The sequence below is a fragment of the Carcharodon carcharias genome, chromosome 5 (genome assembly GCF_017639515.1).
Source record: "Carcharodon carcharias isolate sCarCar2 chromosome 5, sCarCar2.pri, whole genome shotgun sequence".
Lineage (NCBI taxonomy): Eukaryota > Metazoa > Chordata > Chondrichthyes > Lamniformes > Lamnidae > Carcharodon > Carcharodon carcharias.
In genome coordinates this window covers 63735367-63761795 of record NC_054471.1, presented here as the reverse complement: position 1 = coordinate 63761795, position 26429 = coordinate 63735367, and positions in this window count along the sequence as shown.

Below are 26429 nucleotides of genomic sequence, written 5' to 3'. Positions count from 1 at the left end.
CCTTGTTATAGCCAACCACTATACATAAACAAAGAAAAGGATGTTTAAATACCAAGATCGCATGGTTAATTATTTTAGCTTGTATTGGCTCTGTCGTAAGAAGGCCTTACCCTGAAGGCTGTGGAAAATATGAGCAAAAAAAAACCAAAGTTAACATCTATCAGAATGGATTCCAGTAATGCAATAAAAAATTATAATTTTCATTTGTAACAGTGTAATGACTGGGAATCTCACTGAGTTTAACATACACACTTAAAATTCAAAGGTTGAGAGAAGCCTTCCAAAAACAAGGAGCAAACTAACAGGCTGCAGCATAATGGTTACTAATAAAAAATAATCCCCTTCATCATTTGTTAGTAGCTTTCAAAGAAACAAAGCAGAGTATTGCATCAGAGACTTTTGTAGGCTTTCTAAAGCAGATAACATTTTTTTTTTGCCTGCTAACATACCGCTGTGGATTAGTCATTCTGCATTTGAATCAGAATTTTTTTCTAAAGCTGTTTTAATTTGTCTTCATACTTCTGTATTTTGTACCTAAGGGAGACATTAGAAATGATTTCTTAGTCCTTCTAAGCAATAAACCCTTCTATGTGACGCTATGTTCCCTCATTTGAGGCCGGGGCGGGGGTGGGGGGGGTAGATTTCTAGTTAACAGCTTGAGGCATCTCTATGTCAAAATGACAAGGCACTGAAGCACATTCTTTTTTCTGCATGTGCTATTTATAAGATGCAAGTGTGGTGGGGGTTATTTAATACACGAGTTTAGAATATCATCCTTTCAGCTCAGGATCTAGATTGGATGCCAGCCCAAAACTGTTGGAATTAAAATGTCACCAGCTCTGAAGTTCTTAATGCGAAAAGAATTGGACAGTTACATCCCAGTGGATGTGGTGTCACAGCATGAAGCAGACCATAATTTGGTACTAATTAGCACTAATTGAAACTCTTCGAAAAAGGCAGAATGATGGCTGGAGCAGGGAATGAAAACATCTCGTGGCTGGGATTGGGACTAAGGAATGCTGTCAGAACAGAATTAGGAGAGCCTTACCTTTTGCCAGTTCCAAACTGGGCAGCTAGAGGATTGGGTCAAGGTCAGAGGTGGGCTCTTGTTGTGAGATCTGCTTTGCTCCTAATGAAAAACTGAATAAATGATGGGCCCAATTTTAAATCTACCCACCCAGCAGAAATGAGGCCTGAGGCAGGTGGGAGAGTAGTTAGAATGTAGCCGGCCATGTACCCCCTCTAATCCCACTGCTTCTCTGCCATGTCCTGATCTTAATCTGCTCTTTTACACATGCTCATCCCGCCCAGAAGGAAAAAAACAGTAAAACTTGGGAAATGACGGGTACTGGTCCAAACTGGTCTTGTATACCTTGAAATGGAGCCCCAGTTTAGACCAGTACCCATCATTTCCCAAGCCTTACTGGTTTTTCCTTCTGGGCAGTCTGCGATTTTAATTTGTCTTGGTGGGGGAAGCAGTGACGACTTCTTCGTCAGGCCAGACCTGCCAGGAGGCGGAGTGTGGGCCAGAAGAAGCAACTAAATCTCATTATTAAGGAAGCTGGACTCCCCAGTTGTGGCCAGATTACCCTACCCTTCCCCCTCAACCCTGCTTCCAAATGCAAATTTGGGGATATAGTCTCATTTGCCTGAGGGCTGCTGCAATGCTGGATTTTAAATGTGCGTGCCCAGTGGTTGAATGTGCCCAAGAAGAGCACAAGGGCAGAAAAGCAGGTTTAGCATGGTTTAGAGTGAATTTCATTTTGTACTGACAAAATAATTGTGCAGTGTAAATTCAAGTTAGGGCCCCACAAGGCTCAAGACTCAGGCTCCTTTGCAGCTGAAATTGTAATGTTGACCTGAGAAGCAATGCCTTTACACTGACACTACAGTTGTAAAGTAACCTTTAGATTTCAGCAAGCAACAAGGAATGCAACATTATAGATGGTGGCAAAAGCAATCAACAGTTAATCCCACTGGAAACTTGTATTCAGTATGTGATAAGTGGCAAAAATGTATTAATCCTGAAATATAAAACTGAGGGCCACCTGTAACTTAATTAGAAATTATTGAATTTGAAATACAATACAGCTGTGTAAGAGAACTGACAAAAATATTTAGTTAAGTGATAGCAATACTTTCATTAAATGTATTTTATGGTAACATGTTTTCTGCGACTTTAGGCGGACAATTAACTTAAATTAATAAGTTGCCATGAGAATAAAAGCAGCATTTCTAAGTGACTGTCGAGGTTCGTTTTAAGCAGAGTCTTAACCAGCACAGTGATCTTTCAAGTTAAATGGTCACTTCTCTGGAATTTTTCAAATTTTCATTCAATCTATGTTCTATACTTCATTACAACATTGCCTCTACAAGTGAATGGAATTATTTTGTCAATAGTTTCTTTCTAAACATACCCCAGTTCAGTCCTTTCCAAATCGATAGTGGCACAATTCTCAATAACTACACAGGGTTGATATGAGACACCTCATATTTACAGGGAAAGAATGAACATTGTAATGAAATGTATTAACTGCTTGAAAAATGGACATTTCGCTTCGTGCAGAAAGAATGATTTATGGTTCAATTTGCATCATCATGATTTGCCTTCTCGCCTGCGCTTTTGAGTTTGTTCTGCCTTGGCTGTGACCTAATTTACGCAATAACAATGAAGTTGTTTGAGGTTTCAACTTCCCTTAGAGTCAACTTTACACAAGAATGGCAGGCATCAGTATCACACCAGTCGCAAACTGACTGGTGACCCACATTTTTGTTGTCATTCTTCCTTTCAGCTGCATCCTTTTTTATGCAGAATACATTTGGGCTGCAACTTCTGGTCGGCGAGCGGGGGAGGGCAGGGCCCACTTGCCAATGCATAAAATGACGCGGGGTGACATCAGGCGGGCGTCCTGACGTTATTCAGCATCATTTACATTTTCAGTTCGGTGGGCGCGGAGCCGAGTTGGCTGCGCACCCGCCGACCTGTCAACGGCCACTTAAGGCCATTAGTAAAGTAATTGAGGTAATCAATGGACCTGCCCGTCCAATCTTAAGGTTGGCAAGCAAGCCGGGAGCCCAGGCGGGCTTCTGAAAACACACGAAACCTCATCCATGGGTGGAATGAGGCTTCATGAGGATATTAACATTTTTCTGAAATATCTAAATAAAAGAAATTGATATGTCCATGAGTGGACATGCCAGTAATTTTTTTTCTCACCTTTAATCAAACTTTCAAATCTAAGCTGATATCCCTGAGGCAGCACTTTGCCTCAGGGAGATCTGTGTGCTCTACAAAGGTCTCTGGTGTCTATGTTTAGATCTAAGAATTTGAGGTTATGGTACTGTGTGCTCAGATTGATGAGGTGGATCATTAGCATCACAGTTGCTCATCGGAAAAGGAAATGTATCCTCATAATCACTATCCGAAATATTCTGGTCTGCTTACTATCAAGCCTGTTTTGTATAGTTTGTGTTGTCATCCACCAGATAAGCATTGGTACTGAGCAATTACTTGATTTGCTTTGGACCTGATGGAGATGATGCAAGCTTGCAGTCACGATTTAGTCATTTGGGGCAAATCGAATCTGCAACTTCAAATTGTGGTTCCCTTGCACCTGTGCACTTGTCAAAGTATGCTTTTGCTTTAACTTTTCGAATTGTGATTTCTTCTGCATTCACTCTGACATTCTCATTGACTGGCAGTGGCAACTTATGAATGGTCAGTGACATGTTAAAGTTATGACCTATCAAAAGTTTAGCCGGTGCCTTTCCAGTCAGAGAGCGTGGGATGGATCGATATCTGCAGAATAGGATGTGAATGGATAGCTCAAGTGTTTGCCCCTTTGACATACTAGCTCTTAGACTGTCCTTCATCACCCCGTTGAATCGATCAACGTCAGCATTTGATTGTGAGTTCTAGCACGATGTCAGATGGTGGTGAATTCTGCAACTTACTAGGAAATCTGTGAACTGACTGGAAACAAACTGGGCTCCATTGTCCATGCGATAGTCTCTGCCAAACCTGATTTTGTAAACAACTTATTTAGAATGTCAATGACTGAAGTGGTGGTTATAGAATTTATCGTAGCGATTTCAGCTATTTGCTATTTTATCATCAACAACAATCAAAAAATGTTGCTTCCTGGGGGCTACTTGCACTTCTCCAAAAGATATCAACTTGGAGTTCTTGCCATGGCTTTTTTGACCGTGGAGTCAGTTGTAGAGGTGCAGAACACAGTTTAATAGATTTTTTTCAGTGAATGTACATGTTACGCAGTTTCTAATGAACTCTTCGATACAGCAATCTATTGCTGGCCACCAGACGGTTTCACGGAATCCTTGTTTCATCTTAATTACACCTGGATGCTACTCATGGATCAGACGTCCCGAGTTCTAAAACAGAGTCACATTGGACTCGAAACATCAACTCTGTTCCTCTCTCCACAAATGCTGCCAGATTGGCTGAGTTCTTTCCAGCACTTTCTGTTTTATTTCAGATCTCCTACATCTGCAGTATTTTAATTTTACATTGAAATGTAACACATGTTGCTGTAGTGCTTTTGGGATAACTACTCAAATTCCACATGAAATACAATTATCATCAAACAATGTGAGTCCATTTGTGTATCCTGTAGTACAGGACCAATTCTTCCTCTATTTCACAAGGCCTCTCACCCTTTAGGAACTGGCTTACTTTCTGTGAAAGGGTCTGTAATGGCTTCATGTTTAAGGATCACTGCTGCTTTGTTGTTCTTCATTAGTGTGACGGCTTTCATCACCTCCATAGGCATTGGCAGAGTTCTGAGCTTGTCTTTAACAGGGTGCTGTGGGATGGAATTGAAAACACTCTCATCAACAATTGACTCTTGATTGAAAAGGCCTTCAAAATTCTCTCTCCACAAGTGTTGATAGCTTCCCTTTCCTTGATCAGATCTCCCCCATCCTTAGGCCTCAGAGGAATTGGTCCTTGAGTACTTGGGCTATAAATGGTTTCAAGCAAGGTTGTGTCATCACTCCAACTCTTTTTTGATCTTCCCTGCTGCATGCTCCATCTGACTAGAGACAAGCTCCCTGCTGAAGTGCAGCAGAGAGCGCTTCTTTAAATATATGAAAAGGAAGAGGGAGGCCAAAGAGAATATAATTCGCTTAGAAAATGAGGCTGGGGAAATAATAATGGGGAACCAGGAAATGGCAGAGGAGTTGAATAAGTACTTTGCTTCAGTCTTCACAGTGGATGATACTAATAACATTCCAAAAATACTAAATAATCAAGGGGCAAAAGTGGGAGGAGGGAATAAATGCAATAGCTATCACTAGAGAAAAATATTAAGGAAACTAATGGGGCTAAAGGCTGATAAGTCCCCTGGGCCTGATGGGTTGCATCCTAGGATATTAAAGGAAGTAGCTACAGAGATAGTGGATACACTCATAGTAATCTTCAAGAATCCTTAGATTCTGGAAAAGTCCCAGAGGATTGGAGAACGGCCAATGTAACACCCTTATTCAAAAGGGAGGGAGACAAAAAACAGGTAACTATAGGCCGGTTAGCTTAACATCTGTCATTGGGAAAATTTTGGAGTCTATTATAAAGGATGTAGTAGCACAGCATTTAGATATACATAACCTAATATAACAGAGTCAGCATGGTTTCATCAAAGGGAAATCATCCCTAACAAATTTACTAGAATTCTTTGAGGAGGTAACAAGCAGGATAGATAAAGGGGAAGCAGTAGATGTAATATATTTGGATTTCCAAAAGGTGTTCGTTAAGGTACCGCACATAAGGTTACTTAATAAGATAAGAGCCCTTGTTGTTGCGGGTAGTATACTAGCATTGATAGAGGATTGGCTAGCTAATAGAAGACAAAGAGTTGGGATAAGGGGGGCATTTTTGGGATGGCAACCTGCAACTAGTGGAGTGCCACAGTGGTCAATGCTGGGGCCTCAGTTATTTACAATATATATTAATGACTTAGATGAGGGAAGTGAATGTACTATCACCGAGTTTGTGGATGACACAAAAATAGATGGAAAGGCAAGGGGTGAGGATGACACAAGGATTCAACAGAGGGATATAGACAAGTTAAATGAGTGGACAAAAACTTGGCAGATGGAATATAATGTGAGAAAATGTGAGGTTATGCATTTTGGTAGGAAGAATAGACAAGCTGAATATTATTTAAATAGAGAAAGACTGCAAAAAGCTGCAGCACAGAGGGATCTAGAAGTCTTTGTGCATGAATCCCAAAAAACTAACATACAAGTTCAACAGGTAATAGAGAAGGCAAATGGAATGTTGGCCTTTATTTCAAAGGAAATGGAGTATAAAAATAGAGAATTCTTGTTAAGACTATACAAGGCACTAGTTAGACCAGGCCTAGATTACTGTGACCAATTTTAGCCCACTTATTTAAGGAATGATATGCTGGCATTACAGGCAGTCCAGAGAATGTTCACTAGGTTGATCCTAGGTATGGAGGGATTTTCTTATGAGGACAGGTTGAGTAGGTTGGACCTGTACTCATTGGAGTTTAGAAGAATGAGAGGCAACCTTATTGAAACATATAAGATTCTTAGGGGGCTTGACAGGGTAGATGCTGAGAGGTTGTTTCCCCTTGTGGGTGAGTCTAGGACCAGAGGGCATAATTCCAGAGTAAAGGGTCACCCATTTAAAACAGAGATGAGGAGGAATTTCTTCTCTCAGAGGGTAGTCAATCTGTGGAATTCTTTACTGCAGAGGGCTATAGAGGCTGGGTTGTTAAGTATATTCAAGGCTGGGATGGGCAGATTTTTAATCAGTAAGGGAATCAAGGGTTATGGGGACAAGGCATGAAAGTGGAGTTGAGGATTATTGGATCAACCATGATCTCATTGAATGGTAGAGCAGACCCAATGGGCCGAATGGCCTACTTCTGCTCCTATGTCTTATGGTCTTATAGCTTATTTAGTCAATGTATGGTAAAACTATTTAACCTCAGCCCCTTTATGTTCTAAATTTGATTTTGATCACTGTTAATTTCTACTTAAGGACAGCCCTTTTTGACCCTAAAATTTATAAAACTGTCAAATTCTACATAAACTATGGGTCCTTTTGATTCTAGGAAATCCAAGCTTGCATGGAGTCCTGGTAGTTAATTTCAATTTGACAGGAATCTTCATTTTAAGATCATAATTAGGTTCTAAAAGTCCAGTTGAATGTAGTCTAGGATTATCAGTGTAAACTCATCTTATCAAATCCTGCATTGTGTTGTCTTTCCTGACAGTAGCAAAAAATGCTGCTGTGCATTATCAGAGATTCACTCATTGCTGTAAAAAGACACAAACAAGCCTGTACATGCCAGGATGTGTAACTAGGAATTGCCCTTTAAGACAAATGAATCCTATAAAATTCTTCAAGCTGATATAGGAAAATGATTATTTTATCATTATAATCCTTCATTATGACTGTGTTTCTTTACACTGATACCTTCAGAAGCAGGCCCTCCACCAGCGCAGATGCAGTCACCTCATTAGGTTCTAGTGCATGGTTAGATAGGGTTGCACTGGCTGATGAGCATGGCACGAGTGAGCAAGATGAAGTCCAAAGGCAGTTCTGGGCAGTTACCCTTAGAGAATGGAGATGCAGCCCTGCTCAGCTGGAAAGGAGGTTCTAACTAGACCATCAGCCAGGTGTGCATCCACATGTCAGGGTTTCCTGGGGAAGTGTGGGGTCATGAGCCGAGAATGGAGGAGTCCACCCAGCTCACTTGCACCACCATTGCTCAGGCCTATGAGCGCATGGTTTCCTCCATTAAGAAAGTGGCCAAAACATGCAGCAACACTTGGAGTACATGCAGGAACTGCGCACTGATGTACACAGGATGCATGCCACACTATGTAGCCTTGAGCATCAGCTGATGGCGCAGAGATGTTTGGAGAGGTTGCAAGTTACACCCTAGTTGGTGCTACCCTCCAGCCATCCAGAGTTCCATCCAAGGGCTGAGGCAGTCGCCAAGGAGGTTGAGGATGTCGCATTATCACGAGGCACCATCATGATCTTCGGCCTCCTTGGCCCTTCTGACTGATGGAGTGTTTGTGTAGCAGGGCCCACTGATGGAGGCTGCCCTGCAATAATCCTGGTGCAGTATCTATGGAGGTGCCCCCACTGCCACATGCATTTAAACTGCTGACAGAGACAAGAGAGCAGGCTGCAGCCACCTCCTCTGAGGCCACAAGGGAGCACCGCATTGAAATGGCCGAGAGCCGTGGAAATAGACATGTTGAGCTAAAAGGTAGGTTTTCCAGCATTGGTGTAGAGGCGGTGAGAACTTGGCATACTATTTTAAAAAAAACATGTGCATTGTGGCCCTGTTTGATCCTGGCTTGCAAATTGCAAGGATGATGTTTTCTCCATAGCTAGAGACTGGTGCTGCCATTTAAGAGAGAACAGCAATTGCTTTTGGAAGGGCACAATTTCATTGCTATAGCTTTTGAAGGGGTCTGGAGGTATTTGGCAGAAAGGAAAACAGGACATCTGTACTGCGTTGGAGGATGTGGCCAGAGATCCTGGGAGAAAGTGACAACAAAGCTTGGCAGATCGAGGAAGAATGCAAGGTAGGACTAGCCAGCATTTGCTTATCCAAAGCACAGTATGATCTTCACACTGGGTTCCTCTCACACTGGTACAATTTAGCATATGCCATTCTCAGACACTCTGAGAGCGCTTCCCGCATATACTTGAAGCTCATATTGCTTCAGGGCAAAGCTTGTAACAGGCACTGAAATATGAAGCTCCTGTTGCACTTAAATCTTTGAAACTGCGTCCACGAAGCAAAAGGTCGGCTACCAAGCTCGATTTTCATTACCTCACATATAAGTAGGAATGCAGGGCAGAGTGAGGTGCCATCCATAATGACCTGAGTTTGAGGAAAACCTGCCGCCCAGAGAAAGTAAGGTGCCATTCTCACACAGTAGGCATCTTTCCCTGAGAATACAATAAAAAGTTTTGCCATGCGTTTTGTTGTCCTCTATACACACCAACATATTTCCAATTGATTCAATTGGTAGATTGTAGTAATTATGGTTTTATTTAGTGTGTAATGTACCTTTAAGAATAATATTTGTTAGGAGAGATCACATGATCTGTAGTAACCAATAGGAGAGTAGCATGGGCTACCTCAGCAATCAGTGTGGAGATAGAGTTGGAGTTGAAAGCACACTTGAAGTTGCTGCTGAGTATATTGTAAATAAGTTTAATGTTTCCACCCAAGAAGTGTCTGCAGATCAACTCTATCATTAATAGTACAATGTGGCCACCCTATAACAAACTGGTGACAAGGATAAAACAGGATTAAACAGAATAAATCAAGTTAAAAAGAAATTGGCACTGTATCTCACCCAGTGATTGTAAGTAGCGAGCTCCATTAGAACCAAAGAAGTTATCCCCTCTCAAAATGCCACAATTTGGGAGAATTGATCCTTTCGAATAAGCCATGGACAATTGGTCACAATACATAGAACATCTCACGTTCTTTTTTCAAGCGAGTGAGATTACAGGGGAAGAGAAAAGGTGAGTGATTCTCTTGTGTACAAAACCTATAGTTTGATTCGAAGTTTGATGGCACCTAGTGCCCCAGATTCAAAGAATTTCAATGAATTAGTGGACCTCATGAAGGTGCATGTTCAACCCAAGCCCTCAGTCACAATGCAGAGGTTCAGGTTTAATTTGTGAAATAAAATCCCGGGTGAGACAATTGCATGCTATGTGACAAATTTGAAGCAGCTAATAGAACATTGTGAGTTTGGTACACCTCTGAATATTATGCTCATAAATCGTTTAGTGTGTGTTGTAAAAGAAGACAAAATTCAGAAAAGATTATTATCCGAAGACAATGTGGATTTCAAGAAAGCGCTAGGGTTAGCGCTGGCCATGGAAAACTATTAAAGAGATTCAAAAGCCATACAGGGTGCACAAAATGGCACTAACCTCCACAATGAGGGGGAAACCTCAGCCAAAAACCATGATAAAGCAAGACTCTGCTGAGAAGTGAGAAACAGCCCCTGCTAGCCAAAGAATAAAGAAAAATAACTTAGCAGAAAAATCGAAGGGCAATTTTAATAGAGGCGGAAACAAGCAGCCTTTTAGTAATTAGCAGCTTAAAAAAATTAAATGCTACTATTGTCACAGAAATTATCAGACAAGGTAAGGAAAAATTCAAGCAGGCTTGTAAACAAAAGAAGAAGACCAATGAACCCTACAATGTAGAAGAGCCTGAAACAACAAATTCAGATGTTTACACATTGTTAAATCTGAAAGTTGGAAAGACAGAACCAATATTTGTCACAGTGAAAACAAATGGCAAACCTGTTGGAATGGAAGTGGACATGGGAGTTTCCACTACAGTAATTGGGGAACAAATCTTCAGTTATTTGAATAATGGTGAACATCAATTACATTTAGAAGGAACAGCCACCAAGCTAAAAACATATACGGGTGAAGACATTCAAATAAAAGGCATAAGCAGACTAAGTGTTCATTATGGAAGCCAATTGGCAAAGCTACCCTTGACGGTGGTAGTAGGTGAAGGATCAAGCCTCCTGGGGCAAAATTGGTTAAAGGAAATTAAGTTAGAATGGTCTGAAATCTTTCAGTTGAGAGCAAGTGGGCTACCAGAACTACTTAAAAAGTATGCCACCATCTTCCAGGATGAACTCGGAAAAATCCAGGGTCTGTACACCAAGATTTATGTGGATCCAGAAGCAACATCTAGCTTCATGAAGGTGAAGCCGGTGCCATTCTCCCTGCAAGGAAAAATGTCAACGCTGAGCTGAACGGTTTGGGGAAACTGGGGTTTATACAAGCTATGCGGTTTTCAGAGTGGGCAGCACCCATAGTCCACATCCTTAAACCTGGCCAATGTGTCCAAATTTGTGGGGAATACAAACTGATGGTTAACAAAATAGCTAAACTGGACAGGTACCCCATTCCAAAAATTGAGGACCTGTATGCCAAGCTAGCAGGAGGGACAACATACACAAAGCTTGACACGTGTCATGCTTATCAACAACTAGATTTGGATAAGGCCTCCTTGGAATTTAGCACAATTAATACACACAAAGGATTGTACCAATATACACGATTGCCTTTGAGTGTCTCCTTAGCTTGTGCCATCTTTCAGAGAACAATAGGAAGCTCACCGCAGGCAGTGCCCCAGGCAATGGTCTATTTAGATGATGTACTGGTGATAGGATTCACTGAAAAAGGGCACTTGGCAAAGTTAGAAGAAGTCTTAAAACATTTCTTGCAAGCTGAAGTGCATCATTAAAAAAGAAAAGTGCACCTTCCAAGTGAGGAAGGTAATCTATTTGGGTCACTGGGTAGATTCTCAGGGTCTCCACCTAGTTGAGGAGAAAGTGAGAGCCATAAGAGAGGCACCTGTGCAAAGAATGCCTCAGAGCTCAAATCATTCCTAGGAATGATCAACTATCATTGGTGTTTCTTACCCAATTTGTCTACAGTGCTGCCCCCCCCCCCCCCCACCCCCCCGCATTCTCTACTCAAAAAGAAGCAACCTTGGTCTTGAGAGGTGCCCCAGAAAGAAGCTTTCATAAAGGTGAAACAATCGTTCCACTCTTCATTAGTGCATTATGACCAGATGAAAGAATTGGTGCTAACATGTGACACATCCCCCTACCGAGTGGGAGCATTGCTGTTTCATTGGCTGGGCGACAGCACAGAATGGCCAAAAGGTTACATATCAAGAATGCTCACCTTAGCGGAAAAGAGATACTCGCAGATAGAAAAAGGTCTGTCCATCATCTTTGCTGTCAAGAAATCTCACCAGTATGTACATGGCCGCCATTTTACAATCGCTTCAGACCACAAATTGCTGTTAGGGTTGTTTAGTGAGGAAAAGGCTATACCACCCATAGCCTCAGCATGAATACAATAATGGGCTTTAATTCTGGCAGCATATGAATCCACTTTTGTACATAGGCCTGGCAATCAATTCGCAAACACCAATGCCCTTAGTCATTTGCCTTTACAAGAAAATGATGAGCATGTCCCAGTTCCACAGGAACTTGGTTACTGTTAAATTTCTTAGATGCCTCACCAGTATGTGCTCGACAAATCAGACACTGGACAAGTCAGGACCCAGTCCTACCTCAAGTACAAGTACAAGTGCTCCATGGTTGGCCATAGAAGCCCGTATCTGACAAAATGACACCGCACTTCAACAGAAGACATGAAATAACCAGCCAGGATGACATCTTATTGTGAGGAGCACGAGTGATAGTTCCTTCAAAGGGAAGGGAGCCACTTTTAATTGAACTACACAATGTCCATCCAGGAATGAAGACCATAGCATGTAGCTATCTGTGGTGGCCTGGGATGGATGGCGAAACAGAGAGTTTAGTAAAGCACTGTGTGCAGTGTCAGCCATGGAAATGGCCGGGTAGGCCCTGGGTGCGGTTGCACATTGTCTACATTGGGCCTTTCGTGGGATCAATATTTCCGCTCATTGTCGATGCCCATTCAAAATGGTTGGACATATATGAGGTGAAGTCACCAACGACAGCTTCTACATTTGAGAAAATATGTCAGTTTTGCCACTCCATAAGACCATGAGACATAGGAGCAGAAGTCGGCCATTTGGTCCATCAAGTCTGCTCTGCCATTCAATGAGATCATGGCTGATCTGATAATCCTCAGCTCCACTTTCCTGCCTTTTCCCCATAACCCTTGATTCCTTTACTGATTAAAAATATGTCTATCTCAGCCTTGAATATACTTAATGACCCAGCCTCTACAGCCCTCTGTGGTAAAGAATTCCACAGATTCACTACCTTCTAAGAAAAGAAATTCCTCCTCATCTCTGTTTTAAATGGGCGACCCTTACTCTGAGATTATGCCTCTGGTCCTAGACTCTCCCACAAGGGAAAAGAGCCTCTCAGCATCCACCCTGTCAAGCCCCCTAAGAATCTTATATGTTTCAATAAGGTTGCCTCTCATTCTTCTAAACTCCAATGAGTGCAGGTCCAACCTACTCAACCTCTCCTCATAAGAAAATCCCTCCATACCTGGGATCAACCTAGTGAACCTTCTCTGGACTGCCTCCAATACCAGTGTGTCTTCCTTAGATATGGGAATCAAAATTGTTCACAGTATTCTAGGTGTGGTCTAACTAGTGCCTTGTGTAGTTTTAGCAAGACATCCCTCTTTTTATACTCCATTTCCTTTGAAATAAAGGCCAATGTTCTATTTGCTTTCCCTATTACCTGTTCAACTTGTATGTTAGCTTTTTGGGATTCATGCACAAGGACTCCCAAATCCCTCTGTGCTGCAGCCTTCTGCAGTCTTTCTCCATTTAAATAATATTGAGCTCCTCTATTCTTCCTGCCAAGTGCATAACCTCACATTTTCCCACGTTATATTCCATCTGCCAAGTTTTTGCCCACACACTTAACCTGTCTATATCCCTTTGTAGACGCTTTGTGACATTCTCACCCCTTGCCTTCCCATCTATTTTTGTGTCATCTCAAACTTGGCGAGAGTACATTCTCTTCCATCATCTAAGTCATTAAGAATACATTGTAAATAATTGAGGTCCCAGCACTGACCCCTGTGGCAGTCCACTAGTTACAGGTTGTCATCCAGAAAATGCCCCCTTAACTCTCTGCCTTCTACTAGTTAGCCAACACTCTATCCATGCTAGTATAGTGCCCACAATACCATGGGCTCTTATCTTATTAAGCAGCCTTATGCGTAGTACCTTATCGAATGCCTTTTGGAAATCCAAATATATTTCGCCTACTGGTTCCCTTTATCTATCCTGCTTGTTACCTCCTCAAAGAATTCTAATAAATTTGTTAGGCATGATTTCCCCTTCATGAAGCCAGGCTGATTCTGCTTGATTAGATTATGTATTTCTAAATGCTGTGCTATTACATCCCTTACAATATACTCCAACATTTTCCCAATGATAGATGTTAAGCTGGCCTATAATTACCTGTTTTTTTTCTCCCTCTCTTTTTGAATAAGGGTGTTACATTGGCCATTCTCCAATCCTCGTGGACTTTTCCAGAATCTAAGGATTCTTGGAAGATTACTGCCAGTGCATCCACTATCTCTGTAGCTATTTCCTTTAATATCCTAGAATGCAACCCATCAAGTCCAGGGAACTTATCAGTCTTTAGCCCCATTACTTTCTCTAGTACTTTTTCTCTAGTGTTAGTTATTACATTTATTTGCCCCCCCCCACAACTTCCCATACTTTTGCCCCTTGATTATTTAGTATTTTTGGAATGCTATTAGTATCTCCTACCGTGAAGATTGAAGCAAAGTATTTATTCAACTCCTCTGCCATTTCCTGGTTCCCCATTATTATTTCCCTACCCTCATTCTCTAAGGGGCCTATGTTCACTTGGACCTCTCTCTTGCTTTTTCTATATTTAAAGAGGTTTTTACTGTCTGTTTTATATTACTTGCCAGTTTACCCTCAAAGTTTATTTTCTCCCTCTTTATTCTATTTTTGGTCATCTTTTGTTGTTTTTTAAAACTTTCCCAGTCCTCTGGCTTACCACTAATCTTTGCCATGTTATATGTTTTCTCTTTCAATTTGATACTGTCCTTAACTTCCTTGGTTAACCATGGTTGGTTTATCCCCTTCCTTGGATCCTTCTTCCACACTGAGTTATATCTTTGTTGAGGGTCATGAACTATTTTCTTAAATGTCTGCTATTGTTCATCAACTGTCGTTTCTGCTAAACTGCTTTCCCAGTCCACTCCAGCCAACTTTGCCCTCGTTCCAATGTAATTACCTTTATTTAAGTTTAGCACAGTTGTTTCTCACTCTCAAACTGAATGCTAAATTCTACCATATTATGGTCATTGTTTCCTGGGGGATCCTTTACTCTGAGATCATTCATTAAACCTGCCTCATTACACATTACCAGATCCAAAAAAGCCTGATCCCTGGTTGTATTCACAACATATTGTTCTAAGAAACTGTTCCAAATACACTCTATGAATTCTTGCTCGTGTCTACCTCTGCCGATCTGATTTTCTCAATTTTCATGAAGATTAAAGTCACCCATGACTAATGTACTGCCTTTTTTACGTGCCCTCATTATCTCCTGATTTATTGTCTGTACTAGCATATGGCTACTGTCAGGGGCCTATAGACTACTCCCACCAGTGTCTTCTTCCCTTTGTTATTTCTTACCTTCACCCATATGGATTCTACACCTTCCGATCCAAGATCCTTTCTTGCTATCATACTTATTCCATCTCGTACTAACAAAGCTACCCCACCACCCTTTCCTTCCTGCCTGTCCTTTCAAAAAGTCACATACCCCTGAGTATTTAGTTCCCAGTTTTGATCTCCTTGTAACGATGTCTCCGTAACCATGTGCCCATTCATGGACTACCAGATGTAATCGTTTCCAATAATGGCACTGCATTTACAAGTGCTGAGTTTCAACAATTTATCAGCCTCAAGGATATGACTCATAAAAATGCAGCTTACCACCCTTTCTCAAGGGCAGGTCTGGTCAACTGGTCGAAAGGGCAGTTCAATCGTTCAAGGCAGGCATGAAAAAGCTAACTGGTGTTTCCTTGGCAACTAAGCTAGCACACTTTCTTTTTCATTACAGGACTACCCCTCACACAACAACAGGTGTCACACCTGCGGACTTATTATTGAAATGCTGTCTCAGGACGAGACTGAGTTTAATAATGCCGAATTTAGAGGAGTAGGTGCAAAGGAGTCAGGGAAGCCAGAAAACTAGACACGACTGCATAGTCACGAGAGGAAATTTACCATTGGAGAGCCGGTATATGTGATGAACTTTGGAGAAGGACCAAAGTGTTACCGGGTGAAATAAGTGCGGTGACTGGACCTCTATCTTATCACATGGAGGTGGAAGGTTGGATCATCCGTAAATATGTGGACCATTTAAGGAAGAGAGAGACAAATCAACAAGATATGGTTCCAGCAGTGACCATGACCAGGTCTGCATTTCCTGTTGAGAATACTCAACCCAGTACAGTCATGATTGATGTTCCTGTAAGAGTTGAGGATGCAGAACTGCAAGTGCCCACTGATGCAGCTGGGTTCAGGCAGCTCTGGAAAAGGAAGTTCCTGACAAAGAATCTGAAGTTGTGGAGCTGCGACGTTCCACATGTACCAGGAAACCACCTGAAAGACTGAACCTGTAAATACCTTACCCAGTGTAAATATTATGTTGTCTTGAAAAATATGTACTAGTAAGTATAATTTGTATAGCTGAGTTAAAGGGGGAATAATGTTGTAATTATGGTTTATTTAGTGTGAAATGCACCTTTAGGAATAATACTTGTTAAGAATAATACTTGTAACCAATAGGAGAGTAGCATGGGCTACATCAGCAGTCAGTGTAGAGATAGAGATAAAAACAAAAAAATGCAGATGCTGGAAATCCAAAACAAAAACAGAATTACCTAGAAAACTCAGCAGGTCTGGCAGCATCGGCGGAGAAGAAAAGAGGTGACGTTTTGAGTCCTCATGACCGAGGGTCTAGACACGTCTAGACACGTCTTGACGTTTTGAGTCCTCATGACTCCAGTATAGACGTGCTTGCTTATAGTCCCTCCTTGGATCACTATGTTCCTTTTTCAAACCTACAGGTGCAGCAGGAACACCCAGGAAATCCGCTTCAGGCAATCCTTGGTTGCTGCTAAAATTGCAGCTCTCAGGAATACTGATATGAAGGGTCATGAGGACTCGAAATGTCAACTCTTTTCTTCTCCACCGATGCTGCCAGACCTGCTGAGTTTTCCAGGTAATTCTGTTTTTGTGTAGAGATAGAGTTGGAGTTGAAAGCACACGTGTAGTTGCTGCTGAGTATATTGTAAATAAACATTAAGTCTCTACCCAAGAGGTGTCTGCAGTTCAATTTTATCATTAATAGTGCAACTCGGCCACCCTACAACACAGATATTAACCATGATAGCTCAGAATGATCCAATAGCAGAGAAGTTTAAGGCTGTTATCACCTTGGCAACTGCCAGCAATCTTTGCTGTCATAGATGTTATTTTGAAGGTGCAACTGGAGAAAATGATAGAACTCTGCATGCATTCATCCGTCAACAGCACTTTGGGCAAAGACAGATATGACAAACTGACTCCAGTGTAGACATGCTTGCTTATAGTCCCTCCTTGGATCACTATGTTCCTTTTTCAAACCTACAGGTGCAGCAGGAACACCCAAGAAATCTGCTTCAGGCAATCCTTGGTTGCTGCTAAAATTGCAGCTCTCAGGAATAGTGATATGAAAAATGCAGGTACATTTCCTTTAAATGGCAAAAAGCAACTCTAAACTAAAAGCTAAAATATTTGGAGCAGGGTTATATCACTCTGCCAGCCTAGTGTGCTTAAATAGATATTTAAAATCCATGCAAAGGTAGGCACTTAACGATGAGGAAACAATCATATAGGGCAGAATTTTTGCCTTGCAGGTGGACTCAGTGGAAGTGGGCAGGGAGTCAAGGAGCCAATCGCCACCTGTGATCGGCTCCGCGCCGCCATTTTACACAGGCAGGCCAATTAAGGCCCGCCCAGTGTAATATGCAAGCAGTAGCACTCAGTGCTACCTGTGCGGGCGTGGGGAGGAGGGAGAGTCAGGGCCAGCACTCTTTCATGCATGCACGTGAAAGAGTGCTTTAATCTCCCTGGGGCACGGAACCGCCTCAGGGAGATTGAAGGGCTTCTGAAAGTATTAAATAAAAGGTTGATAAATTTATTTAAACATGTCCCCTCATGAGTTCAGAGGGGGGAGCCAGTACAGGGGGAGAAAGGAGTCAGGGGGAGGAAGGAGTTTGTACGGTGGGATGGAGTCCTGAGGGAGGAAGGAGTTCGGGGGAAGGAGGGAGTAAGGGTAGAGGAAAGAGTAAAGGTGGAGGAAGGAGTTAGAGTGGAGGAGGAAATAAAGGGGGGGGATGTCTGTGGAGTTGATGACTGCCTCCTAGGGAGCGAACTGAGTGTGGGCGTGGTACGATGGAATTGTGAGTATGAGAAAGGGCAGCATGAGACGGTGGGGTGGGAGGGTGAGAATGCAATGGTAACAGTAGAAGGGACAGCAAGGGTGGTTGGTAGGGACTCGGAGGCAGGCAAGGGCCCTGGGGGTGGGAAGGAAGAGGTCATGGATGGAGGCGGGATTCTCAAGTCAAGGTAGGGAACATGCACTATTCACCTGGGCATCTTGGAAAGAAAAGGGTTCTAGCTGGTAGGTGACAGTGGGGAGGTGGGAGATGATGCCAGGGAGGGTCAACAGTGATAGGGGATAGGGGAAAGGGGAAGGGAAAGGTGGAGGAGTTGAAAACGTACTTGCTAACCGCCATGCTTCTGAAATCGAAAGTGAGTGGAGCCTCGTGTTGGGCAGGCACTGGTGCTGCATGGGAGTGTGATCAGTGGCTGGGCCGAGATGCAGGTCAGCAACTGAAAGAGAACCCCAGCAAGCAGAACTGAAAATGCTCACGACATTGAGAAGAGTGTGATAGAGGAAAGCTCCGTGTGTGTGGGAGATTGCTTGCACGAGGCTCCAAAAGACCCTACCATAAACACACTTCACCCTCCAGAATCATTCATGGTCTGGCTGCATGCAGTTGATGTGCCAGTGGATGAAGAGATGCAGATGGAGGATTCGCGAAGCCTGTCAATGAAGCTAAAAGACACCATTACTCATTCCTCAGTGAAAGTGAATATATTTTTAGATTAGAAAGTTTACCTGTACAATCACTTGTGATCAAAAAGTCTACCACTTCTTCTAGGTGCTTCCTTGACATCACGGCAGAGGTTGTGCAATGGTTGGCCCTGTTGCCTCTGATGACTTTGGCAGGCATCCTCTGGAGAGCTGAGGCCTTGAGGGCTCCAGCTTGCTTTGGCTGTCCTCCTGTGGACCAGCTACTCCCTCTGCGGTGACAGACGATGAGGTTGAGGAGGTCACAGGCAAAGGGGACTCTGAGGAAGAGGACAGATTCTGAGATTCCTGAATGGGTGAGCCCAGGTGTCCAGCTGCCCTCCTCCTCCCTGCAGGTGTCTGAAGGCCCCGGCCTGACTCCTTGAGGGGAAGGAGTGCCTGGAGGGACTTCAAGGTGCCCCGTTTCTGTCTCGCGTTGACACTACAGGAACTCACCCATGACTCCCGTGATGGAGTGCAGGTCTGCACGGATCACCATGTTCTGCTGGATCAGGGTCTCCAATGGCATCCACCATCCTCCCCATGAGGCCTCCATATACGCACATGTGGGCACCACTTCAAGAGAGAACAGGCGAATGCACTTCTCTGACTCGCAAGCCACTCTGTTGAGGGTTTCCAACAGCTCTGCATGATGTTTCCCCGCCTTCTGCTGACTCTCCAGGATGATTTGGAAGGCCAAACCCAGAGGTTCGTCATCCGAACTCGGTCCCCACAGATGTCTCTTCCCCACTCTGACATATTGTATCCAAATCTCTATATAAGGTCTATGGTATTTCCAGGAAGAATGTTTGGCAGTAAGTCTTAATACGCTACCTATGATTATGATCAGGTAATTCAATGCTTTAGTTGCTATTTTTTGCCCTGTATATCAAGAAATCGAGAGCAGTCTGATGGTAAAGCAGCTCATCTTTAGGTGCTACAAAAGGCAATTTTGTTAAAAAATGACATTGAAAATACAGTCCCTCAGACATAGAGTCAAGAAATGATACAGCATTCAGGTCTTTGTGCCTAAGCTGTTTGACAGGGCTACCCAATTAATCTCTCTTCTCTGCTCTTTCCCCCACAGCACTCTTATTTTATTTCCCTTCAAGTATTTATCCCTCTGAATGTGCTCCCATCACCCTTTCAGGCAGTGCACTCCAGATCACAGCAACTTGCTGTGTAAAAAAATGCATCCACATGGTGCCGCTGGTTCTTTTGCCAATCACTTTAAATCTGTGTCCTCTGGAGCTATTCAATTAGTCTCTGTCCTCTGCCCTTTCTCCAAAGCATCCTGTTTAATCACTTGTAAACCTTCACTGCTCTAGGTTTAACATCACATCTAGAAGAAAGCACCTCTGACCATGCTTCGCTCAGTACTTCACTGGAATGTCAGCCTTAAATTTTGTCCTCAAGTGGGACTTAGAACCTGGAACCCTCTGACTTTGAGATGACAGTGCTACCAACTGAGCCACAGCCGCTGCAGGTGGTAACCACTCAGGGACACCACTGAATACTTAACCTCCATTCTGAAAAATCACTACTCGCTATGTTCTGTCTCTAAGCTCATTTTGCACCCACACTGCCACTGTCCCATAAATCCCGTGGATGTTAATTTTGTTAACACATTTATTATGTGGTATTCTACCAGATGTCAATATATAGATAAACCATACTATCCTCATCAATGCTCTCCATTATGTCATCAAAGAACTCAATTAAGTTAGTCAAACATGCTTTTACCTTTAAGCAAATGACCGTCATGATCTGTAAGTTGTTTCAATATGTGATGCAAAAGTTTGTCAGTGAGATAATGCAGACATTCAGAAAAAATAGGAAAATAGTGAGGGAAGTGGTTCAATATTCAGAAGCAAGGTCCATTGATGATAAAAGCTCATGAATCAGTCAAGAGAAAAAAATAACTGCATGAATTAAAGTAAAACAGCAAATGCAAGTAAAGCACAGTAAACCTACCAATCACAAGAAGATAAAAATAAAGAAAGGGACAGACTAATCTGATAAAGAGTATATGCCGAAAATGGCAATGTCATAATCTGTCTTTCCTCTTTTGCGGCTGCTGATTGAGTGCTGTGTAATTGTAGTATCTTCTGCTCTTATTTCTGATTTTGAGCGTTTTCACTTTTCACTTTTTATTTTGATACATGAGGTTGCTTTAAAGTTGTAAGCATTTACAATGGTGCATTTCTGTTGATCAGCCACAGTTGCTTAGCATCACTGCTAATCCTGATTATCAGGTGCATTGACGTTTACAAGTTACAATGTTATCCATGGATGTGTACTTGGCGATATTGTTAACTGCAGTTCATTCAAACGAAAACAAATTAAACATAATCTTCCCAACCAGATATGCAAAACAATATTCTACAATTACTTTCTACAACCTGAGGCTTTATAGGTCAGCAATGAAATAATTGGGCAACCCAATGTTAAGTAATCTTGTTGGACGAAATTGATTGTTATATTCTCTGATCTGCATTAAATACCAGCAAAAAGGAGCAAACCAGCAAATAGGAGTAATATATACCTGCTAACAGATATCATTCAGTACCATAATTCACTGCTCATTTACTGAACAGAGGAGGAATCTGAATCCAGTCTTTCATAAACATATGGTTACTCACAACACCCAGAGAACACAGGCACAGACTCACTTTTTGTCACCAACCCTCTCGTGCTTGTCCTCTTCCTCCTGCTTCCCCCCCCTCCATAACCTCCTCCTCCCACTGCCTCATCACCTCCTCCTCCCCCACCCACCTCCTACCTCTTCCACCTCATCTCTTACACTTCCTCCTCCTCCCCCTTTCTCCTCCACTCTTCTTCCTCTTCAGCCTCAAACCTCACCTCCTCCCCAACTCCCTTTCCCTTTCCCTCTCCCTCCTCCCCATCTCTCCCTTGATCCCTCCCCCTCACACCTCCTCCCCTCCCCTCCTCCCACCCTTCCCCCTCCTCCTCCCCTCCTACCCCAACCTTCCCTCCCCTTCCTCCCCCTCTCCCCTGTTCCCTCCCCTCCTCCCCCTTCCCTCTTCCCCTTGTCCCTCCTCCTCGCACCTCCTCCCCTTGTCCCTCCTCCTCGCACCTCCTCCCCTTCCCCACTCCTCTCCCTCCCCCTCCTCCCCATACCCATCCCCCTCCCCCCTCCTCCCCATCCCCCTACCCCTTCCCCCTCCTCCCGATCCTCCCCTTCCCCCTCCTCCCCTTCTCCCCATGCCCTTCCCCCTCCACCTCCTCCCCTCCTCCCTCCACTTCCCCATCCTCCCTCCACCTCCCCTCCTCCCTCCACATGCTCCCTCTCCCTCTGCCCCTCCCCCTCCCTCTCCCTCTCCCTTCCAGCTTCCCCTTCCCCTTCCCCTTTCCGCTTCCCCTCCTTTCGCTTCCCCTCTTTCCACTTCCCCTCTTTCCGCTTCCCCTTCCCCACTTCCTCCCTTCCTCCCTTCCTCCCTTCCTCCCTTTCCCCCTTCCTCCTTCCCCCCTTCCTCCTTCCCCTCCCCCCTCTTTCCCACTTCCCCACCCCCTTTCCCCTTCCCTCTCCCACTCCACTCTCCCCCCTCCTGCTCCCCCTCCGCCCTCCCCTCCCCTCCCCTCCCCCTCCACCTCCCCCTCTCCTCCCCACTCCCCCCACCCCTTCACCTCCCCCTCCCACTCCGCCCTCCCACCTCCACCCTCCCCCTTCCCCCTCCCCTACCCCCTATCTCCCTACCCCCATTCCCCTTTCCCTCATTCACCTTCCCCCCTCTCCCCTTCCCCCCATTCCCCCACCCCCAATTCCCCCCATTCCCCTTCGCCCATTCCCCCTCCCCCCATTCCCTCTCTCCATTCCCCCTCCCCTCCTTTCCCCCCTCATTTCCCCACTCCTTTCGCCCTCTCCCTCCTTTCCCCCTCCACCTCCTTTCCCTCTCCCACTTGCCCCTTTCTCCCTCCCCCTCCTTTACTCCTCCTTTCCCCCCTCCTTCCCCTTCCCCCTCCCCCTTTCCCCCTCCCATCTCCCTCCTTTCCCCCTCCCTCCTTTCCCCTCCTTCCTCCCTCCTTTCCCCCACCCCTCCCCCTTTCCCCCTCCTCGTTTCCCCCTCCCCTCTTTCCCCTCTTTCTCCCCTCACCTGTTCTACCCTCCCCCACCCACTCTTTTCCCCTCCCCCTCATTTCCCTTTCCCCCTACTTTCCCCCTCATTTCCCCCTCCCCCTCCTTGCCCCCCCTTCTTTCCTCTCCCCTTCTTTTCCCCCCTCCCCTTCCCCACTCCCCCTCTTTTCCCACTCTCCTTCCTTTCTCCTCACCCTGCTTTCCCCCTCCCCTTCCTTTCACCCTCCCGCTCCCCTTCCTCCCCTCTTCCCCCTCTTCCCACCCCTCCTGCTTCTCCTCCTCCCCTCCCCCTCCTCCTCCCCTCCCCTCCTCCTCCACTCAGCCCTCTACCCCTCCCCTCCCTCCCCCTCCCCTCCCACATCTCTCCTCCTGTTGCCACCTCCCCTTCCCCCTCCTCCCTCCTACGCCCCAAACCCCTTCCCCCTTCCCCATCTTACACTTTACCCTCCCCTTCCCCCACCCCTCCCCTTCCCCTCCCTCTCCCCTTCCCTGAACACCTCCCTCTTCTACCTCCCACCTCCCCCTTTTCTTTCCCCCTTCCCCTTCCTTTCCCCTTCCCCTCCCCCCCTCACCTCCCACCTCCCTCCTCCCCCTTCCCCCTCTCCTCCTCCCCCTCCCCTTCCCTCTTCCCCTTCTCCCACCCGCTCTTCCCCTCCCCTCCTCCCCCTCCTCCCCTTCCCCCTTCCCCACCGCCCCCCCTTCCCCTCCTTCCCCTCCTCCTTCCCCTCCTCCCTTCCCTTCCCTTCCTCCCCCTCCTCCCCTCCTCCCCTTCCCCTCCTACCTCTCACCCTCCTCCCCTTCCCCTACACCTCCTGCCCGTCCTTATCATCACCTCCTCCACCTCCTCTCCCTCCCCTTCCCCTCCTCCCCTTCCCCCTCCTCCCCTTCCCCCTCCCCCCACCCCCTCCTCCTTCCCCCTTCCCCCTCCCAATTCACTTCCCCCTCCCCTCTCACTCCACACTCCCCCTCCCTACTCCACCTACCCCTTCCCCTTTCCCCCACTCCCCTCCCCCTCCCCCCTTTCCCCCACTCCCCTCCCCCCTCCTCCCCTCTCCCTTCCCCCTTCCTCCCCTATCCCCTCCCCTCCCCACTCTCCCCTCTCCCTCTCCCTCCTCCTCCCCTCTCCCCTCCCCCTCCCCCCCACATCCCTCCTCCCCTTCCCCCTCCACCCCTTCCCCTCTCCCCTTCCCATCCTCCCTTTCCCCCCACCCTCCCCTCCTCCCCCTCCACCTCCACCTCTCCCTCTTCCCCCTCCCCCTCCTCCCATTCCCCTCCTCCCCCTCCCCCTCCCCTCACCCACTTCCCCCTCCCCCCACCTCCCCTTCCCCTCCTCCTCCACCCCTCTCCCTCTTCCCCCTCCCCCTCCTTCCATTCCCCTCTTCCCCTCCCCCTTCCCCTCGACCTCCCCCTCCTCCCTCCTCCTCCTCCCCAACCCCCTCCTCCCCTCTCCCCTCCCCTCTCCTCCCTCCCCCATCTCATTTCCTCCCCTCTTTCCCCACCCCTCCTCCCCCTCCTCCTCTCCCTCTTCCCCGTCCCCTCTCCTCTCCTTCACCTCTTCCCCACCCCCTCCCCCCTGCCCTTCCCCTCTTCCCCTCCCCCCTCCCCTTGCCCTTCCCCTCTTCCCCTCCCCCTCCCCCTCCTCCCCTCCCCTCCCCCCTCCTCCCCCCTCCTCTCCCCTCCCCCTCCCCTCTCCTCTCCCCTCCCCCTCCCCTCTCCTCTCCCCTCCACCCTCGCCCCTCTCCTTTCCTCCCCTCTCCTCTTCCCCCTCTCCCCTCCCCCCACATCACCTCTCCCCTCCACCCTCCTCCCATCTCCCCTCCACCCTCCCCTCCACCCCTTCTCCCCTCTCCCCTCCCCCTCCTCGCTCCTCCCCTTCCCCCCCACCCTCCCTCCTACCGTCCCCTCCTCCCCTCTGCCCCCTCCTTCCCTTCCCCCTTCCCCCTCTCCCCCTTCTCCCCTCTCCCTTCCCCCTCCTCCCTCCTCCCCTCACCCCTCCTCCCCTTCCCCTCTTCCCCCTCCCCCCTCTTCCCCTCCCCCCTCCTCCTGCCCTTCCCCCACCCACTATTCCCCCTCCCCCTTCCCCTTCCCTTTCCCTCCCCTTCCCCTTCCCCCTCCCTCTAAATATTATTACTTGCTGGACTTCTCAACCTGCCTGCTACAGTGAACAAATACTGAAACCCCAGTTGTAATGTACGTGGGAACTGGCTTTGACACCTTCATGAGCTCTTCCAGCACCAGGTGTGAGTGAATTGCAGTTTTCGCCTGGTGTGTGCTATATAAGATAAAGAGGGATGATCTGGTTTAATGGGTTCAGTGTCTGCAGTGACGCAAGGACTTGCAAAGGTTGATGGTTGTCAAGTGACACATGCAGTAACCCAAATCCACACCAAGTGCTTGGAGATAAATCAAACCGAGGAGAATGGTTTATTAAAAGTCAGATGGTCAAATCAATGTCAGGCTACTTCCTGACCCACTCCACAGATTTACAAGGCTGTTATGATTATTACAGCTCAAATTTACATCTGCAACAAAGACACATCTGCCAGCTTATTGAGAAAATAGAATGTTTCTTTAAGTATTGTTTTATATTGTAATTAGTTAGCCAAACAAAAGACTTAAACATGGAATTATTTCCTATGCGGTGTACATTATGTCTTGCCAACATCTGTTGTTGTTCATTTACACTTTGCTTTGCTTTCCCCGAAATGTTTTCTCAATTAACGTTTTCACCATTGCTGCCATCTGTTTTCATTCCCTTATCACTACTGATGCTCCCATACAAATGATAAAACTCCAATGTTGAATTTGTTAATTGCTACATGTTATCCATCTAGCGATCTTTTGGGGGCTGTTCAATCATTGCAGGACTCCATAACAGTTAAACAAATGAGCCTGCCAGATTTTTGAGCAACCACCTATTGTGTAGTTTGTCTTGTTTTGGGGGACATATATGGTGGAAGCTGCTCTGAGTACATTCAGGCAACACTGCAAACCTTTTCTGTCTGTCTAAATGCAGCTTTTAACAGGATACATCTGCAGTTGAGTGTATTCTAGCATTCAATTGATGTTTTTAGAAAATGTACTTTAGAAGTAATTCTCTATGCAGCATTCAGGTGCTAGGAAAACTGAAAATGCTCTACAATTGATTCAAGGGTTTTAACATGAGGATTAAAAGATTATCTCTTATTACTGACCCAGATAATGTATTCAATATGGGTGTACAGTTGTCCATTTCACTAATAGAATAGCTCTTTACCTAACAGAAAAATAATAGCAAATTTATTTTGCAGCCAGGAAATTTCATTTAGTCGTAGACACCACCATTTAAATAACAGTGCATTACTTCTTCACAGAAGCCTAGTACCTTTAACCTAGATCAGTCAAAACATATTAAGATGAGGATCTTTAAAATGCCAAGTTTAATCTCATTAATATGAAGCTGCAGTCGATTACAGCAGTTTATTTTAGTAATAATAACTCCATTTTATATCCGTGACTGTACTGTAGAATGGTTTGTTTCTTTTGGAAAAGAAAGAAGAAAAGCCTCAGGACTTCCCAAAGTGCTTTACAGCCCATGAATTACTGACGAGATGTAGTCAGTGTTGATGTATTGGCAGAGGAGGCACGCAGTTTGCAC